Source organism: Camelus dromedarius, chromosome 27, assembly GCF_036321535.1.
Source record: "Camelus dromedarius isolate mCamDro1 chromosome 27, mCamDro1.pat, whole genome shotgun sequence".
In the NCBI taxonomy this organism is placed as follows: domain Eukaryota; kingdom Metazoa; phylum Chordata; class Mammalia; order Artiodactyla; family Camelidae; genus Camelus; species Camelus dromedarius.
In genome coordinates this window covers 15,834,134-15,855,386 of record NC_087462.1, presented here as the reverse complement: position 1 = coordinate 15,855,386, position 21,253 = coordinate 15,834,134, and the positions used below count along the sequence as shown (strand labels likewise).

The 21,253-nt window shown below is 39.7% G+C and overlaps 1 long non-coding RNA gene across 1 annotated transcript in view; it reads right to left on the bottom strand.

Annotated features, from left to right (window-relative positions):
• The window catches only part of LOC116148444 (uncharacterized), a 1,308,953-nt gene that overhangs the window by 32,354 nt on the left and 1,255,346 nt on the right, over window positions 1–21,253 (bottom strand). The window contains exon 9 of the long non-coding RNA XR_004131959.2: window positions 171–321. This is a non-coding gene — a long non-coding RNA (uncharacterized LOC116148444). The remainder of the gene's footprint in view (window positions 1–170; window positions 322–21,253) is intronic.

The following is a 21,253-nucleotide window of genomic DNA, read 5'->3' as shown; positions in this document are numbered from 1 at the left end:
GAGGCTCTGCCTTCTTTCTTTGCTACAGTAAATTGATCCTTTAAAACATCCAGGTGCAAATGAATTAATGGTCTTCTATTGTGAGTGAGAGTGATGGAGGCCCTCCCCCCTCCTCCTCCACATTGAGGTCCCTTCCCCTTCTGAGAAACCCACGTATCAATTAAACTCACCTGCTAATTAAAAGCTTGTTTGGAAAAATCCTTGCTAGTTAGAAGCAAAAGAAAAGTGTAAAGGTGTCTAAAAATAGAGGCTTTGCATGTCAATTATTTCCTTCCTCCTCGGTTCCTGGTTCTTTGGGTTGAATTGAACACTGGTGAAGAGCTAGGAGAAGCAAAAAGAAGAAAGAAAAAAGAGTGAGTATCCTTTTCACCTGCTCTTCTCTGGGAAGCCTATCATTGGCTTGGCAGCCTCAGCTCTTTGTCAGCAACATCAAGATACAGTTTTTATTCATGAGATGAAAACACCATCTCGCACTCCTCATGCAGCCACACTGCTTTCCTGTACAAAGGCAGGAGAAACCAGAGTTCTTACGTGTTGACTGTCAACTATGAAGCCAGAGCTTTTGCAGTCTGGAATATCAGAGGAATGAAACTGAGTGTGGAAACGATGCTCAGTTCTCTCCTTAATGACACGTGCTCTTAGATCTTCAACCACAGCCCCTTCCTGTCTGCTTTTTCCTGAGAAATGGGTCCTAAGGGCGGATATATACCAACACTAGGTTGTCCTCTTTCTTTTCTCCCTCAGACTTAAAAGCTATATTGCTCTGAAGTAACATGCTAAGTATCAAACTATACAAAATAAAACTGTAAAAATAGAACCCGGGGGACTGGGAAAGTTACAGGTATGAACAAAGCCCCCCCCCTTTTTTTTCATGTACCAGACAATGAGAACAAATTAAATTATGATCTGCCTTAGAAAATGATGGCCAATGTATCCATTTATTCATTCACTCGGTAGATTTTGGGGACAGGTCCACTATTCAGAAGTCACTGAGTTGGGAGGTGGTGTTTGAATTGTAATTATGATCCAGTCCCAACCCTGGAGGAGTGTATAGTCCAGGAAAGAAACTAAGAGTAACAGATATTCCAAGAGCTTGCGACAAAGCTGGTCACAGAAGAAACACAGGCAGCTAACTCAGATGTGGAGGGTGAAACTAAGGCTTTTAGAAATGGTTAACGTTAAACTAAGGCCAAAAGGTTGGAGATAAGTAAACAGGAAGGAGAGTAAGAAGAGAGGGCGCTGAATGGGCGCCATGAAAGCAGCCATGACACTCTGAGGGAACTGTCCATAGATATTTGGACCTGGAGCCAGAGATTGAAGAAAAATCCCAGAGAAAGAACAAAGTAGGACGACATTTCAATCTGCCTTTTGTAATAATCATAAATTAGTGATTTTTTTTTCCTAATAGGATGTACAGATAGAAATAGGAAAGGACAAACGTTCTTCATTCCATGACTTTGTTTCTGATGTGCAAAACAAAATAGGGCATGTTCAGGGGGCTATGAAAAATATGGTTTACAAACTACTTGAGAGTTTAACAGATTTCACATTTTTTAAGTCCAAAACAGACATATGCCATAGAGATTTAAATTCATAGGATTAAGGTGGACTGTATGTCACAGAATGAGGATAATACAGTGAGTAATATAGTAAAACCTTGTGAAAACATAAACCCTTCTTGGGAAAAAAAAATGATTTTCCAGTATATTTATGTTCTAAACTAGAACATGCTTTGGAAACAAAAGAGAAGATGACTTCGCACAATGGAATACTGTGTATCAATGAAATGAACACCAACATGATAATCTTCAATTCTGTTCAATTCAGTTCGGTTAAGAATTACTGAGTACCTACTATGTGTTGAGCATTTTAGTAAGCTCTAGGGCAATCTCAGTTGATGAATAATGCAGGCAAGTCCTGAAGCTGAGGGACTTGCAGGGATGACAGACTATTAACAAGAACCCTCAGGAAGTGCTCAGTGTTATAATATGTTCCTTCTGTTCTATTACCTAGAATGTAAGGCAAGAAACTTTCTTACTTACAGCTGTATCCCTGTTGCCTAAAACAGTGCCTGGCTCAGTGACTATGTTAAATGTGTAAAGTCTACCTTAATGAGTGGTCTCTGGATATGAGCGCTTAAGCTCCAGTTTCAAAGTAGCACTAAGACAAGGCCCTCAATCTTTTTCTACATCTTGTTTTTGTCTGAGGCCCAAAGAAACTGCACTCCTCGCTGTGAAATACAAAATTCTTAGCTTACATCCTATAGCCCCAAATTAATCCTCCAAGTTGCAAATCACCCTCCAATGGTTTCTCGTGACAATTAAAATAAAATTGCAACTTTTGATTAAGACCTCTTATTCCCCCAACGATATCTCCTACTTGGTCTCAACATTCATCTGACATTTTCCACACTCTAAGCACCCTGACTTTCTTTCTGTCCCTTCAGCACATCACACGTTTCCATCTTATGGTCTTCGCCTTTTTCTCTCTGCCTGCAATGCTCTTCCTCAAGAATTTTGCCTGGTTCACTCTCATCATAAAGGCCTCAGGCTGAATGTCGTATCTTCAGTGGGCCCTTCTCTGACCATCCTTCTAAAATGGCCAAGTTCACCCATCAGTATTATCTCCTCATGTCAGCCTGCTCCATATTCTTCATAGCAATTCTTAGTGTTCTGACATTTTCCTCTTGTTTGTGTCTTTTCCCAGCCTCTACAACTAGCCTGTTAGCGCCACAAAGGAAACCATATTGTTTATCACTAAAGGAGTACCTTGTACAAAGCAAGTACTTAATGTTTGTTAACTGCATAAATGAACAAATTAGCCAATGATGCACAGTCCTTCATTTACATTGCGAGGAACTCTGCGCATTGCTAAATGTAATGTAAAATCCAGGCAGTAGCCATAATATGACAACAAACCCAGTTTTCAGTGGTGTGGAACTAAATGATAAGCCTGAAGTTGACATCCCTTCTTTAAAGGTACTTTTTTTTTTAAATGCATAAAGGACTTGGAGGGCATTATACTAAGGGAAGTAAGTCAGACAAAGACGCATTTCTGTATGATATCGCATCTGTGGAATCTACAAAATACAACAAACTAGTGAATAAAACAAAAAAGAAGCAGACTCACAGATACAGAGAACAAACCAGTGGTTATCAGTGGGGAGAGGAGAGGGGAGAAGGGGCAGCATTGGGATAGGGAAAGAACAAAAAAGGTTAATACAGGATTATTTGAAATCACGTGTATGAAACTTCTGAAAATTGTCAAACTCTGCAAAATTTAAAAAATCTCTCATTTAATTAAAAATTTTTAAAAATATAAGAAAAGTCAAAAGCAAATCAATAGACTGTGATTCTCCGTATCCCCTCCACCCCTCAAAAAAGTGCTTACTTTTTTTCTTTAATTGAAGTATAGTCAGTTATAATGTGTCAATTTCTGGTGTACAGCGTAATATTAAAGATGAATTTATTCTGAAAAAAAGTTTTAATCTGACAAATGACCCAATGGGCACGAGAGTATGGAGGGTTAAAACCTCCACTGTAATTTTCCTTAATATTTTAAACTTCAAATAGCTTTTCTAAATTGAGCATAAAATATCTTCACTCATCCTGACTATAAAGAAAAATACAGCATGAAGAATGTCATTCTGCAAGACCCATGAATTACTCCTTTTTTTTTTTTTTTTTTACTAAGGTCTAAAGTCTAGATTGCACCAGTGACTAGATCACTGCAGGGCAAAATTTGCACAAAAGAGAACAAAATATAGAATTGATTTTCTATGCTAGCATCATGACAGACCGTATTCTGAAATGCACAGAAAGAAAGACACCGAAGCCACTTCTCCAGAGTTTAATGTCATATAAAATTACGAGCAAACATTACATTGTGAGTGACCACAGTCCTTTAAAAGAGTGATTCATATGGTCAAATTTCACTTAAAACAGCTGCTCATTTCACTGCTATGGAGAAGGTACAATTTAACTTAGGGAGGTAACATAGGGGAGTGGTTAAAAACATAGGTGTTGGAACCAGTAAACCCTAGATTCATAACTCATCCTTTTACTATCTATGAGTTCTTGGGCGAATTGACTGTCAGTTTGTGAATCACAGTTTCCTCCTCTGTAAAATACAGAGAGTAATTCTCACTGCCGTGGAGCTGTGAGCCAAAATAGGATAATGAATGTGTTAAGCATAGTACCTGACACATACTGAATGCTCAATACACATTACCAATTATTATTAGCCTCATTATTTTTAGAAGAAAATTAAAAAAGTGAAGTGACATTCTAAAAAGTGTAAAATTAACCCTTAAATTCAACTATTTTAAAAGACTTTTGAAATTTAGGTACCTGAAAACACAGGCTTTAAAAAAATATTTTCCTTTAGTTGACAGTTTCTTTAATTTCTAAATGAACCACATTGTCTGCTCCACATCTCGGCTTTTATGTTTGCCCACATTTCATCGTGATTTCCCAATGCTTCTTTTGGGTAATGTAAAATCAGACTTCATTTTACTTTCTGTTTCATGTGCAGAGGCTATCATCCCAAAATGTCTGTGGTGTGTGCACAGTGCCCTCTCAGATCTCAGGTTTCTCTTAGGAGCTTCCTAACATGCTCTGCGTCTACTTATCAGGAATTTGGGTAATTCTTGCTCATGTCACCGTTCTCTTCACGGAGCCGGTTCACCTCGCTTGCATTCCACCGTGTCCTCCTACCCTGGACAGAGAATGCCTACTCTACACCTTCAGAAAGCAATCAGTGAGCCAGATTTCAATATAAAGCTTGCATACGATTTTGTTTTCATCTTGTCTCCTATCCTTTTCATTCATCTGGTGTCGTCCTAAAATGCCCCAAATCAGGATACATGCCACAGTTAACAACAGCATGCAAAACTTCTTTCATCCTTCACAAGGTTAATCCTTTATTCTCTTTGAAAAACAGAATTCACCTTTTTTTCCTCCTAGAGAGTAAGAATAATTCTGTTTTTGCAGAAATCTGTAATGTTTGCTTACCCTTGAAGCCCGCATATGGAAAACCAACTAGAGCAGGATTTTTTTTTTTTTGGTTATTTGTACATCATACAATTTTTTAAAAGTCTATAATCAGCTAGAGTTCCAGAGATGTGAATTATGTGCCTAACGACTCTGATTAATTAGACTGCTATTTAATTTTTGTAATTCAGCCTGCGTCTGAATAGTGCAAAATCCATTTGACCTGTATCTTACAGTCATCCCTTTGCCACAAGTCTCAGACCTTTATAATGATGAACTGCTATGACTGGTAATCACCTTTGGACCTCCTGTTCCTTCTCTTTACAAATTAAAAAGGAGCCTGCAAAAACATCCTGGTGCAGGGTGCACAGGTAATGCGGTAAGGTTGCCAGAGTAGGATTCTATGAGCATTCCTGAATACTGATGACTGAAAGAGGTAGTGAAGCCATCTCCGACATCCTCCACTATTTGTGCATTTAGGGGAGAAAAGAAAAATGAAGAGGCATGTTGAGCTTGAAGGAAGAGCAGCAGAGGATGAGCTGGAGATGCAGATGTGGATCACGTGCTGTATGAGGAAGAGGAGGCGGTCAGCATTAGATTGCAATTTTAAGAGATCCTACATAGAGTGTGAGTTAGGGGGATAAATATTCGAGTGATACAGATGAAAAGACAATGTGATGCAAATGGTGAGTTGGCTTGTAATCCAAGCAAGAAAGAATAGTGGTTGGATATACAGGAGAGTGGTATTAAAAAAAAAATCACTCATTTAAATATTCTTTATTAAACAGCTATCATGCTAGGCCCTATTTTAGATGTTGGGAAAGAGTTTTGAATCCAGTGACAAGCTTCCTTCTCTAATAAAACGTACTCTCAAATTGGAGAAAGCCGAGAGGAAGAATGAATCAATAGACAACAGGCAAAAGTATCTGGTTACTACTGTAGGGCGATTAATTCAGGGAGAGTTGAGAGGGACTTCAGATTGGGAGATCAGGAGAAAAGGGTTCTCTGAACAGAGGACACCAAAATGAAGCACTGACCAATGAGAAAAGTAGTTCCCAAGTATATGAAGCAGGAACAAGGTTGATGTATTCGAGGCAAAGAAGGAAAAGCTGGTGTGACTGGAGCAGAGTGGGAGATGGGAGACTAAAAGTTGATGAAGTCAGAGAAATCAGACTTTTTAAACTGGGTAAGAGTTTGGATGTTCAGTGAAGACGTTTATGAAAGGAAATAACATGACCGAAAATAGGTTTTTAAGAAACGACTCCAGCTCCTGAGTAGTTCACGGATTAGAGAGGTCAAGAAGAGGCCGAGCTAGACCAGATCATAACTTTTTACTCCAGAGCACACGTTACAAGGATGAGAGCAGCAGAGATGGGGAACAGGGACAGGGTTTGGGGGAGATCTGGGAGGTTACACTCACAGCCCTTCCCGATGAGCTGCACATGGAGGTGGGAAGAAAGAAACAAACCAAGGAAAAACTCCAGCTCTTGAGCTTCAGCAATTAGGTGGATGTAGCACCATTTGTGAGATGGGGCAACTCAGAGAAGAGCAAGACTGGAGACGGAACTATGGCTGTGATGTGACCAAAGGCATGCCTACCACAATGTCCACGCAGATATGCCAGATCGGAAGTCAGGGCCATGAGTCTGGTGTGGGGGATAAGTTCACAAAGGAGTGATAAAGCCAGCCCCTATTAGGAAATAGGAAATAGGAAATAGGAAACATCCCCCGTTTTACAGCATAAAATTAGATGAGTGTGTAAACACACAAAAAAAAACCAAGCCTGGGGCCTTCTAGGGGCAAGCAGAGCAGTAGACATCTGCAAGTGTGAGAAGGGGAAGTCAAGGGGTTGGAGGAAACCCAGAGTGTGTCATGACAGTCAAGAGCACAAAGAAGTTCAAGAAGCAGAAACGGGTCCTGCGGGAAATGCTGCTCAGAGTTCAAGTCACAAAAGAGGGAGAAAGTGGATGAGTTCCACAATTTATGTGGGAGGAGTCTTCCATCAAGATCGTGCTGGTGGATTGGATGCCCTTAGCCATGTCACTCCAGCCTCCTCCTCTTTCTCTGCCTCCCGCATACTCTTGGGCCATCATCTCACAAAAAACAATCAAGGAAAAGCAAGCATTTCTAGTTTGCGATCCTTTCTCTGCCTTTAATTTTTCTCTTCTACTGCCTCTTTTTTTCACAAAGTTGCCAATAAAATTCAGCTTAGATTCTTCCTTCAAAAATCTCCAGCAGCCTTCCTTTGTCTGGGATTAAATTAAAAATTCCACCTTCAAAGCTCAGCTTTAATGCATCTGACCCATCAAATGGTCTCTGATTGCCCCTGCAGAATTATTCATTCTTCTGCTGTCTCTGTAGTACATTGCTTGTACCTGCAGATAGAACTCTTAAAATTCTGCCATGGGGTGTTTATATTTCACTTCCCTCCCTTACACTGAAAACGTCTAGAGAAGAATTACTAAAACCTGGGCTGAAGCAACAGCAAAACAACACAAAACAAAAAAAACAGTAGCAAGAGCACCAGGTCAAAAACCATGCCTGATATTTAAGTGCTGAGAATTTTCCAGGAAGAATATGTAGCCCTTTAAATAGATCACTTTATTTAATATTTCTTGACTTTGGAGGGCAAGTGCCAGGATTATTCCAACTTTACAGATGAAGGGGCTGAGGCAGAGAAAGGTAAGTCGTGTGTCTGAGATCAAATGGCGACTGCGTATAGAGCACAGGTACACAGGACAGGATGTGAAGTTAATCTTTTCCCCCAAGTTGATGGGGGTCTTCCCTGTGGCAACGCATAGGAACAATCACTGGACTTATTTTCAGAAAGACCAGAGTCGCTTAACTTCATTATTAAGAATTTCTGCTGAAGAGCTTCTGTGGCTTCCAAATCAAACCAAAGTTACTGCTCTAGTCTGTTTTCTAGAGAGTGTATACATTGTGGGTGAGAGAGTTTTCAATCTGCCAGGGTCCACATGCACCTCTAACTGAGGTCTGCTAACGAGGACAATTAATTACCAAGATCCAACCTACGTGCGTGCCTGGGGCATGGTGAATGAGGCTGACGTGGGCAGCCTGAAAAGGGGGAAAAAAATCAAAGCACCCACGAGATCACGGGGCAAGAGGAGAGAGAACCTTGGGAGCACTTGCCTGAAGGACCCCTTGACACAGCACAGTAGGAAAAGCAGGTGGACCTGGCCAATTTCCTATTGCCCAATGAAAGGAGATTTCATTCCTAATTATGGGTGAGCTATTTTTGTCATATTCCCCTACAGGGTCACTGCCTCTAATCCTGCACTTATTAATTTGGGAAGCATTTTGGAAAATACTTGAGATTAAGACTGATGGGTGCTATTTTCAACTCTACTCCAAAGAGAGAGGCTGAAATAAGCAAGTCAGTGCATCCTTTGGTAAGCTGACAGGCGGTGAATTGCAGCAAAAGAAATTAAGTTCCAGGCCAAAATTAAGTCCTTTAAAGCATAGCTTTATAATCATTTCTATGGCTGTGAAACCTGGTTGTGTTAGCACAAGGACATTTAGTTTCTAGAGAAATTTTATTCGAATGCCTCTGAATTAGGATACCATTCAGTGAAAAGCTGTAATGGTTTGTCTGTTTTTAGAAAAACATTTACACTTCCCTTTTCCTTTCCTCGGTCTGGGTCATCTTCACCTCATACCTAGGTTACGATAGTCTTTGAATGAACCTCTCTGATGGTCATTCCTAGATCTACCCTATTCCACAAGGTGTGACCAGTCAATCCTTTCTAAAACATCACGTGTACCATGTCACTCACTATCCCCTGCTGCAGAAGAATCCACGACGTCTCCCTGCCGTCCACTGAGCCAATTCTGTATCATTCAACTTGACATTCAACTGTCTGCACCCTTTGTGTTCAATCTGAAAGGAAACCCCCTCAGTCCTGCTGATTCCAAATTCCTCATCACGAGACATACATACTTGGCTTTTCTTCTTACCTATTCTTTCTCAATCCCTATTTTTTGTTTCTCAATGTCTAGCACAAAAATCACTTCCTTAATGAAACTCTCTCCCAAATAACTCCCTGCCCTTTTATTTAGCGACCTATTCATTCAACACCTGTTTCAACGCAGCACAGAATGCAAGTTTCTAACAACCTTAACTAACTGCCTTTACAAACACACTAGATTTCTTTCATGTGCATGTATTGTCTTCTCAATTTAATAAATTCCTCGAGGGAGCACATGGATTGTTGTTGTTGTTGTTGTAATGTGACTCCCTATCCTCGAATACAGTGTTAGGCAAGCAGAAGGAACTTAACAACTATGTGTAGAAGGAAGTAAAAAAAAAAAAAAAAAATTCTAGAGCACGCCAAAGAAGTTGTAAAGCAAGATCTGGTTTTGACCATAGCGCCTATCAACTGTGTGGTGTTGAGTAAATCACTTAACTCTTCTAAGACCCAGTTTACAAATTTAGAAGCTAAGAGTAATAACAGTACCTTCCACTCTTATTGCAAAAGCCCGATGTGAAGAAGGAAGGAAACGATGTATGTCAAAGTGTTTTCTTTTCAAAAGAAGACATTTCTGTGTTTAATTATATTTCCACACGCAGTGTGGAAACCAACCTTCCTCCATCCTGGAGTTTTTTGGGGTTTTTTTTTGAGATTGATTTTTACTCGGTTGATACAGTGAACAAGGGCAAACAAATGACACAAAACAATATAAAAAATGATTTACAATTTGACCAAACAAAAGACTTATACATGAGGGCCCAGAGTAGCTTTATTCATTATAACTCAAAATTGAAAATGAACTAAAACATCTATCAAAAGGTTAATAAATATGTAAACTGTGGCATATTCATCCAATGAAATAGTACTTGGGAATAAAAAATGAATGAGTTAAGAGGAATGGATCTCAAAAGGGTCACGCCAAGCAAAAGAAGCCAGACCCCAAAAAGTACATGATACATACTTCCATTTAGATGGAAGTCTAGAAAAGGCAAATCTGATCCTTATTATGAGACAAGTAGAACAGTGGTCACCTGGTGCCAAGGTGGGAGCAGAGATGGACTGGGATGGAGCACAAGGACCTCTCTGTAGCAAATGAAACATTTTGTCTTGATTGTCATGGTGATAACCTGGCTATATATGTATTTGTCAAAAGTTATCGATCTCTAGCTTAAATAGGTGCATTTATTGTATGCAAATTTTACCTTAATAACATTTTAAAAAATTGCATTTGAAATTGGTATGTGACTTCGCTGTAGTTCCTGCAGAGAAATAAAGATTGATGTGAGTACTACATATGGCCTTATTTTATAAATGGGAGAAAAAAATGAATTACTTCCTCTTTCAAGGAACACTGTGGATTTTAGCCAGTCGGTCGCTACTTTGGCAGAAAAGAAAGCAAAGTTAGATGGAATTTGTTCATCGGCCTTTGAGATCTAGTCCATCTGACAAAATTAGATGCATTACTTTCTTTTTATTGGTGAATTAAAACCTCTCTCTCTCTTTTTTTCTTCCAGGATTCAAAGGAGAACATTACCTCATTGAAAACAGGTCAGATTTCCACAGTCCACAAAGTGACCAACCCCCACACTGTAGAATTTGCATTTCCAGACTCTCAAAAAATCAGCAAAAGCTGACAACTGTACAGCTTCTGTACTCTCCAATTATCTCCTTTCAGAGCCAGAACACACAAACACTTTCTTGCATTTAATTAAGTATTGCAGTTCCAGATTATCTTTGATTAATGAAGAGCGATACAGCGTATAGCTAGAATTATGTGATTATTTCACAATTGATCTTTAATTATTCCATCTGATAATACTTTCACTAATTTTTCATAATGTTCTCATCTAGCTTCTTATAAATGAGCTATAACAATTAATAATTTTCATTAATTTTCCTTGAAAATGATGTGAAGTTTGAGATAGAACTCTTAACCTTCAAAAACTGTTTTTGAAAATTTAATTAAAGGATAAGCTGCACTATCATATGGAAAAACCGCATGATTTCTGCAGCTATAACAAGTCAAGTGAACACTCCAATGTTTCCCTCTCTTTTTTGTTGTTTGGAGGTTGGTACTTGGGTGATTGGTATTTTTTTTCTATCTCCCAACCTGCATTTTTAGTGGCTGGATTTCAGAGCCGGATGGATGTTGACTTTATGCCAATTTGACCCTTTCTATACGGTTTTGGTCAATTTACTTAACCTTCTAAACGACCGCAGGGTGTTAATAAGCTGGAAGTTAGAGCTTTCACTGAGAATTAGGTGGTGCGTTAAGACATGGGATTGGATGAGGAAGCCTAGGGCAAGTCTGGAGGTGGAAGAACCGAGGTCAGAGCCTTGAGGCTCTTCATTTCTAGTCAAGCAGGGCAGAGGGACTGGCAGGGAGACTGGGAAGGAGCCAGCTGTGAGGCTAGAGGAAGCCCAGAGGATACCATAAGAGGCAAAAGCAGGAGGAGTTTCAAGAAGAAGTTTACCGTGCACTAAATAAATTCTCTTAACATTCGGCATTCAATTTAACCCTTACAGCAGCCCTCTGAAATGCATGTATTGTCATCCGTATTTTAAAAAAGTGGACAAGGAAGTAGACCAAGGCCATCCAGCTAATGAAAACAGTTAAGACTTCAACCTAAAATGTCCTGACTGAGAACCCATGCGTATGCATTTATTAAATGGAAACTTCCTCTTGCTTATTTACTGGTTATAAATACTTAGGTCCTTCCTGGCTGACATCCGTCGCTATACAGATTGAGTTATGTGTGCACGGCCCTGACGCAGCCTAGGCAGGCAACAGCAAGGTGACCTGGACACTGTTTGACTACAGAACCTAATCTAGCAACTGGGTTTTGGGAGACTGGACCGCTGGAGATGATGAAGGGACATGGCAGGACTAATGACTACTGACGAACTTACACCTCTGTGCTGAGAATTTCATCCTAACTCCTTATATTTAGAAGGCATGACTTCAAAGTTGTTGGAAAATATATTGCCATTCATCACTGTTTAGAAACTCATGTATTGCTTCCAAATACATTTCAAGCAAAGACATCTGCCATTTAGTAAGGATGTATACACCAGACATTGTGCTAAATATTCAATACCCATTCAACACTGTGAGATAGGCATTTTTATTTATTCCCATTTTCTATGTGGAAAAAAAAAAAACAAACAAACCTGAGATTTAGAGAGTCAGAGTAACTTGCTGAAGGTCACAGGACTTGGAAATGCAAAACCAGGACTGCAACTCTGAAACTTATTCCAGATTTAGTTCTATAAAGGATGTTAGAATGGATTACTGACTTGAGGAGCCAGAGACTGGCTTACTGGGCAACACAGGTTGTCAATAACTGAATGTTCCCAAAAAGTTAACACTTCAGGGAAACAAATTTTAAAACTGTTCATTGTTGAGGAGTAGAACTCTTCCTAAAATTGTTGCATGCCCTCCTGCCTTCTTTGGTACTGAACACTGGATAAGGGTTTACATTTTCTTGACAGCGTAAGGCGTTCATTACAATTATCATTCATGGTCCTGTTTCACAGGTTTTAAGACCTAGTGGGTTTCAGAGTTAAATGAAGAAAAACTCTATACTAAGAGTTTCATTTCTTGAAAAGATCCTTTTAGTATATCGGCTCACCTTATTTTGGATGTTTCCATCTTTCTTAAAAAGACTGAGAAAACGGTATTCACATATCAGACTTCTGAAAAGACAATACAGACAACTTTGTACAAAACATATTAAGGAATGAATCTAAACTCAAAATACTGACTTCCCAGGGATTTTCTTCTTCTTCTTCTTCTCTAGAAAATGAGCTTGTTCCATGGTGCCCTCCTTTTTCTTTGTCTTATCAACCAGAGTCAGGGCACAGTGTAGGATTCCTGCATTAGTAACACGAGGGGTAAAATGCCTCTCCTTGTAAGTCTACACCTGTATGTCTTTCAGACTCACTCAGTGAATCCATGGGTGTAGATGGAGTATCGAAAATCCAGCACCATCAGGAGAATTTTAAAGAAGGAGTAATTCAGAACCTGCATATTGTTTATAACTAGAAGTTGGTAACATAGAACAAGAATGTACATTAACAATTTTTAAAAAAGGACTCTTGGATATTCAAGGAGATCAGAGTATAAGAAACACAGTTATCTAACCTTTAAGTCACAAAGGGCTTCAACATTCACACACTATGGTACCTGAAAGTTTTGATTAAGGTGCTGGTGCTATGGGTAGATTGAATGTAAACCAAAAATTAATAGCTATAAAGAAGGATTAAAGAAAAGAAGTGCAGGACACCATCTCTGCTCCCTCATAGTAAACTTTTCCTTTGTGTGACAGATCAGCTTACTCTCTTCAGGTCAGTCTGCCCTTATGAAAGGATCACTTCTTGAATGCACTGAAAGATCAATGAATTGGCCAGGAAAGTATATTCTAACTCATTCTGTTAAATATTTGGCATATTAGAAAGCTCAGGGATAATGATAACTCCCAATTACTTATCATTTTATGGAAGTCTAAGGTTTATGAAAGATTAAGTGAGGTTCAGTGTTCCATGGTGCCCCTTTTCTTTGTCTTATTAGCATCCTTCTCTACTCTTCAGACTGGCAAGCTCCTTTCCCTTTCTAGGGCGACTTCTGTTACCTGTCGCCTCTCTTTTCTGTCCCTTCTTTAGCCATCTCCACTTCTGTAGTTTTCCCTTGATTCTCCCATGACTCTCAACTTTCTGGCTGAGCAACTTGATTTTCATAGCAGCTAGGGCATGCTCCCACGCTCTCCCTTTCATCTAAACAACAGCATTTTACTTCTAACAGTTGGATATTTGGACCTCTGACCTATTGGATCACCCAACTGGAAAGCCATGCCACACACTGACAGAGAGCTCAAGCCATGGAATCAGATTAAATCTTGCCTCCACCATTTCTAGCTGGATGACCTAAGTTGAGTTCCTTAAGGTCTCTGAGACTCAGTTTCCTCATCTGGAAAGTGGAAAGAACAATTATACCCAACATCCCATAGGGTTGCTGTGATAGTTAAATAAAATAATACAGACCAAAGCACTGAGAACAGTGGCATGGTAAGCACTCAGTCAACCATAACTATTTAAAAAAAATTACTGTATTCTGCTCAAGACTTGCTTTCTTTTTTTTTTTTTTTCTTGTGTAAGGGGTAATTTTTAAAAGACAACCATTTGTAGATTTTTCTTTTCTAATGATGCCTGATACCAAATCTTATACATACTCAGAGTGTATAAGTTTCACAATGATTTTTACCAATATGTCTTAATTTTAACCTATAGATGTCTTCAAAGAACAATGAATGTGCACACATGCACACACACACTCATTGCCTATTGGCTGTTCTAGGTCAGCAGATGGCCCTGTTATTTTAAGTTAGACAGGGCACATTCATCTGTAAAGATGGTAAGCTTGATATAATAAGAAAGAGATCCATTTAGAGTAATATTTAGAGCACAGTGAACTTAAATTCATTTTTGTTCCCATGCCATAAAAAATTCCATCTGCCATTTATTAATATTGAGGAATTTGATTACAACTTACACTTTGTGCAAATGAATGGTATTAAAAAAAAATGCAATCCTTCGTAAGTGCTAAAAATGAACTAGGGGCCAAGACATATCAGGAAAAGAAAGCAGCATGGGGTAATTCCACTGAGTGGCTTAAAAGCTCGTATTGTACTACTTGCCATGTAAGGAAGGGGAAGGCTCCTGCCAAACACATCACTGAAATAAGAATTGTTTAAACTACAAAAAGCATGACAGCTCTATGCAAATATCTTAAAGGCTCAAGGTCACTTACAAAGGAGAACCAGGTGGTGAAACCTTGGAGTGGTAAAATCATAGCCCTATCTTGACTCTAGCTACCCTCGGAGGAGAAACATTTTACCATCTTCAAAAACAGAGATTTTCTTCGGCATGTGAATTAGCGCAAAATTTCAGAAAACAGAAGCTTAAGAATTTTCTCCTGGTTAGTCTGGCTCTTTCTACCCTGATTATCTTTCTGGTGCTTTCCATCAGAACCACCTTTGCATCAGAATAATTCATAGTCCAAGACCCAAAATAAATAAATACCACAAAATCAGAATCTTCATAGGACTGGGTCCAGCTGTGTCCAGTTTCAAGACATTCCCCAGGTGTTTCTACCTCTTTTAAAGGTCACTGTTCTAATCAGATCAATTCTACACACAAGGGAAATAAGGTTCAGAAAGCTGATGGCAAGGAGAATTAAAATTCTTTGGTCACCTACATACTACACGGAGAGTCAAAAATGGAACAGTGACTAGGAGCACAGGAGCAAATTCCACTGCCAATAATTACAGCCTCTGTTTCCCTAGGAAAGTTAGTCTTTTTCTGCCTTAGTTTCCCCTATCTGAGCAGGGGGTTATAATATTACTCAGCATGTAAAATTGTTAGCTGAGTTAAAACTTACACAGTGTAAAAAGCAGAGCCCAGCAAAGAGAGAGCACTCAATAAAACAAGAGCTGAATTTACTACGTGACAACGCTTTACCAAGATTTTGCGTGTTATATTATTTAATTCTCCATCAATCCTGAGTAAGGCCATGTTATCCCACTTTACAGACAGAAAAACAGATTCAGAAATAAGTAGCCTACCAGAGTCCACCCACCAGTGAACAACTGTGTACCCCTTCTACATTCCTGTATGACCCAAACAAGCCAATTCCATGATGTAGCAGTCAGTTATCTCCTTGACCCTGTGAAAAGCACGATGGGTTTAAACTTTTTTTTTTTTTTTTTTGGCATTTGAAGAAATGAAAACGAACCAAAGTCTTTTAAAAAATACAGTGCAACTTTCCTCCTCTGCAAACTAGAATGATGCATTTTATACTTTTTGCATTTGATTTTTAAAGTGATAACACTGAAATAAATGTATCTGAAAGGACCATGCTCTCCTGGGAACATATAAATGTCCCTGGCATGAATTGCATGTGTAACTGGGATTATTTTGGAGAAGAGGAGGAGAAGGAAAAAAAAAAAAAAAAAAAACCCAAACCCACATGTGTAATAAATGTATTGCTAACTGTGTCTAGGTGAAATTCTGTACGATTTTTTTGAGCTTCCACTGGATGCTAGTTCCTGTACATACTAAGAAAACTGCCAGACCACATGTCACCCATCCAACCTAAAACGGACCACGATGGTGGATGAAGCTTCAGAGATTGTTCCTTTGCATCAGTGCTCCCTGACTTGCCTTCTACCATGTTACTTCCTTCTTACCTATTAAAAAACCCCAAAGACAGTGGGTCTACAGGTGAAACCATGTGAGAATTGTATCAAAAGAAAGTCAAGACTAGCAGTGCATGAAATTCTTAAATCCAAACTGGAGTCTAAAGGGCGATCTCATCCAGCAGAAGCAAGCCACCCATGCAAACCATCTGTAGAATAACCACACGGCAGACCCAGTGGTGGCTTCACATTGCCAACAGAACAAGCTTAGAAGCCTCCCAAGGAGACAAATGCTTCTGAAAAATATCTTCCACTGCTTAGCATACGGGTCTGTGATTGCTGCCCAAACAAAAGGATAAAGCAAGGAAGGACAGAGCTACGGCTGAAAAAATGGTTTTTTTCTTTTTTCTTCTTCCTTCTATTATAATAAAGAGATGCTTTCCTTTTCATTTCTTTTTCTTTTTTCAGAACCCCCAGAAAGGTGCTCAGTCTTCCTGACCAATGTTAAGGTTTAACGGCATTTTCTCCAGCGCTCAGGGAAACTGGATTTATTCAAGAAGATGCGGGGATTTGCTTGTTTTAAATTTCAGCAGCATGATATCTTCCCCTGCTGAAGGAGATAGTGAAGGCCAAAAGATGAGCTGGCAAATCATTTTTTCATTTAAGTCTCTTTGCATTCTCTCTACTCTACAACTTGATACCAAGGCAGCTTTCCCTCTCCTCTTTGCGTGGGGCTGTGGAATAGTGAAACCAGAAGGTCTAGTCTGCAGGGCAGAGCAGCATCCCACGTCACCCTGCCGTGCTCCCTGTGGCTGACAGGGTAGAGGAAATCACAAGCTTGGAAGGGCATTTGAATGGAACCTCCTGGCCAGAGGCACTGAGAAGACGGGAAGCTACACTGGCAGAAAGGAACAATGTTAACACTTATTTATTTACACTTCTCCCAGGTCACACCCTTTTTCTTTTTCCTCTCCCTCTGAATTAAAAAAATTATCACCTATGCATACACTATTTAGACAAAAAAGGCAAGAGAGGAAAAGAAAATCTACTACTCCCTAATCTCCAATGCAACAAAAGACAATGTGTCCAGAAGTGCAAAATCTCTATTTTAATGACCTCACCTCGTCTTGCCAAATGATACTCAATGAATCACAATTAACTGGGCTCCTAATAAACTCCAGTGGGAAAAAAATCAGGCATCACGCGGTGAATCATTCAGAATCTACATGAAACAAGCAAAAGGGAGCCCAAAGACTCAACATTTTAAAATGGGTACATTGTACATGGTGTAACGTTATTGCTTAAACATTGCAACAAAATAGACTGATTTTAAAAGTGAAATGTATCTCTCCCACCAGAAGCAACAGGAACAGCAGAGTTCAAGCAGTAACGTGACAGATAAGGAAGCAACATGAAAAATGAGCAGCGTATCACAACCTCCAGTGAATGGAGAACATTCCATTATATGGAGTTCTGTACTATAGGTCAGGATCTGGGTAGGACTCAGGACTGGGTATAGTGTAGATTTAGTCTACTCAAGTGACCATGTCCATCAACAGATAGATGCTCCAAAGGAAGGTGGGGAGTTTTAGAGAGAAGGGAGGTTGGGGGATACACAGCAAGTGCATCTCACCATTTCCTCCTTTTCTGGTTCCCCAAATAAGACTTACAAATATGAGCTAACTAAAGAATGAAACGAGATAATACACAATTAGGTGCAAAATTATATTAGACACTCCAACTATAGTATTGGAATTAATGGTGAAGAAAAAAAATGAATGGGTCTAGAGTTCTTGGGAAGACCCTATTGAGAAGAATCCGGAGGTTCTGACAGAATTAACTGAAGAAAAGTTAGAGCAATAATTTTCAGATAAGAGAAAGCTCAGGAGCAAAGACACGTTAGTCGGAATAAGCCAACTGCGAGTAGGATAAATTAAAACAGGCAGAAGAGAAGTGTGTGGCAGACAGGAAGCAGAAATTTTTTAAAAATTAGGATAGTCAGTTGATCAGACAGTTGGAATAAAGTTGTTTCACCTGGACTTTACCCAGAAGGTCCTCTGAAGCCTTTTAAATATATCATCAGTATTGTCGCTAATAACAACTTTCTGTTCATTGAGTCATCCTTCAGGGACAGGCACTGTCCGAGCATTTTACATGCATTATTTTACATCATCTTCACGGCAACCCTATATGGCAGGAATCATTATTGTTTCCATGTTAAGATGAAGTCTTGCAAAACCAAAGAATTTTGGAAAATACCCCCTGGTCCTGCAGTAGAATTTGAATCAAAGCTTTTTCACCTCAGAACTTGAGAGTGGAGAGATGAACTCTAGTGTTTTCCACATCGGCAGTAATTTCTGAGTGCATATTAGATAACGAAGTTCTTAACGTTACATATGAGAGGTGTGTTATCTGATTTCCCAAAGAGGAGGCATGTCCTAATTCTCAAGTTTCTATCAGATCAAGACCATGTTGTTTGCTTCACTTACTCATCAAATAGCACATCCCCCTGCAAGGAGATGCTCCCTCTCACATGCATGCGGGTATGCACCCACGCACACACACACATAGACAGACACACACACAATTAAACAAACTCATGCCCAGAGAAGCAAGATCACCTCTACCCAGGGTCATACACACCCATGGTAGAGCCCGGAACCATAACCAAATCAATCTCTTTCCTAAACAAGGGGTTGGCAGATGCTAGCCCGCAAGCCAAATCTGGCCCATAGCCTGTTTCTGTATGGCTCATGAGCTAAGAATGTTTTTTTATATTTTTAAATAGTTGGAGGAAAAAAATCAAAGGAAGAGTATTTCAGGAGACATGAAAATTATATGAAATTCCAATTACTGTGCCCATAAATACAGTCTTATTGGAACACCATGCACATTTGTTTGGGTATTGTCTGTGGCTGCTTTCATACGACAATAGCAGAGTTGAGGAGTTGCAACAGAGACTATCCGGTCTGCCAAGCCTGAAGTATCTACTATTTGGCTCTTCAGAGAGAAACCTTTATTGACCCTGTCCTGAAGCATGACCTTCCCACTCTGTCACCCTGCCTTTCATTGTGCTCTCCTATCTCTACAACAGACACATCAGACAGAGCTAAGCTAGGGGATAAGAACATCGCAGAAAGTAAGGGACATTTCTCCATCACGTTTAACTTCTGATTTGCGGTAACTAGCATACTGAAGGCTATTTATTTCCTCCTAGTCTGCGGACCTGACATGCAGATGCAGAATGACAGAAAGAAAATATACTACAGGAGCATCTGATGAAGATAATTACGGGGAAGAAAGAGAAGTAAAGTGGGTCAGAGGCAAGCAGGTAACATGGAGGATGGTTTCTGTGATTCAGGCATCGGGAGTCAAGTCTCAATCTGCTGGGATATTTGTGGAATAAGAGTGACAGCCCTCATCTGAGCCAAGCAACTAACTGCTTCTCTAGAAGGATATTCAGGAAAAATAAAAATAAGAGGGTCTGGTATTATGTTTTAAGTGGTCTTCGTCACTGAGAACTATACATTTGCCTACCCGGGTTTCAAGCCACGAGCCACTTACGAGGCTATTTCAACCGAATATGGCAGCTGTTCAGCTACTCACGTGAACCCAGACACTAAGAGGACCATTCTCTGAAATCCTTCAGCTTCACGTGCTGCATCTCTTACGTAAACGTGACTCAGAGCTACGCACTGCAAGACACTTCACTCGAGGAGTTTACGCCTTGGTGTGTGGAGACAATCTCTCCGACAAGGTGTCAATCTTCAGCCACTGATAATCAGTGTAAAGTGTAATCAGCGCTTGTGTCCCTTGTGAACCACAGTCTACAAAATTAAGGCAGAGACCGGACAAAGCATGTAAATCATCGCTGCATGGGGAGCAAAAAGCAAGGTTTAACATCCAAGGCATGAATCACCAACTAGGAGTTCCAGAGTGTCAGACTCTAGCCTGCAACCTTTTACAGGTGGCAACTCCTAGCGACAATGACAGCAACAATACCTTCAAAGAAAACACTGCTGCCTGGTGTTTAAGGATTTTATTCTGGGGGAAAAAAAGGACAAAACTCTCTCTCTTTTTTTTTTTTTTTGAGCTAACGTGTCACAATGTCAAGGTTGTGTCAACCATAAAGGTGATATGCAGAAATGACAATATTTACTAACATAAAAATAAGTGTGCTTCCCCCTAAACTGCAGTTTGCTTAACCTCATTTTTTAAAAATATATTGCCTAAAGCAGACAGTAAGAAAATCTGGGCATTATTGGTTGTCCGCATTTGAGCACCACTATCTAAAAAAGCACACACCAAAAGCTTTTAAGAAGGTGCTGTGCGATGCTTTTTCATTAGGGTCAGTCTGTCAGGTAATTATCCCCTGAGAGCACTGGGACTATAGTTTCTCTTTTTTTTCCATGCTAGAGAAAGCCAAGGGAACTGCCCCACGTCCAACCCCACTTTTTGGTTCTAAGGGGAGTTTTTCTGGGGTCAGCTCATGCCCCAGCTTCTTTGTGGGTTTGAGAGTCCAAATGTTCTTCCTCATTGGGTCACCACTTTTTATTCCAAGATTCCTATTGAGCACAGTCAAAAGACCACCCTCCACAGAGGTTCACAGGAAGTAGTGAAGTAGATTTTAGAAGAAAGGGACCTTGGGGTCTAGCGTTTGTTTGAAAAGGGCCCGGGATAATACATAAGACATCGTCAAACAAACACGCTTACAATAGGACTTCCTCCATCTGGTTCACTTATCCCTGCGGCCACACTGAAAGCAACCAGGAAGTCATTTATGCACAGATTGGATAAGTAGTATTTCCTATATGCGTAGATTTATGCACAGATTGGATAAGTAGTATTTCCTATATCTAAGTAGGATAATTTGTCAAATGTTTAGAGATGCTGTGATTAATAAAAGAGTTTCATTGAAAAGTGATAGATTCATAGTAATTTTTTTATTTTTGCCTGTGTATGTCTTAAACAAACAGTAACTTGAAAAGTACAGCCACAAGACTCTGAAGATCTGAGACAAAGTTTGGCATTTTAAGAAGGTACTTGTACTCAAAGACCTTGGGAATAACGTGCCTGAGAC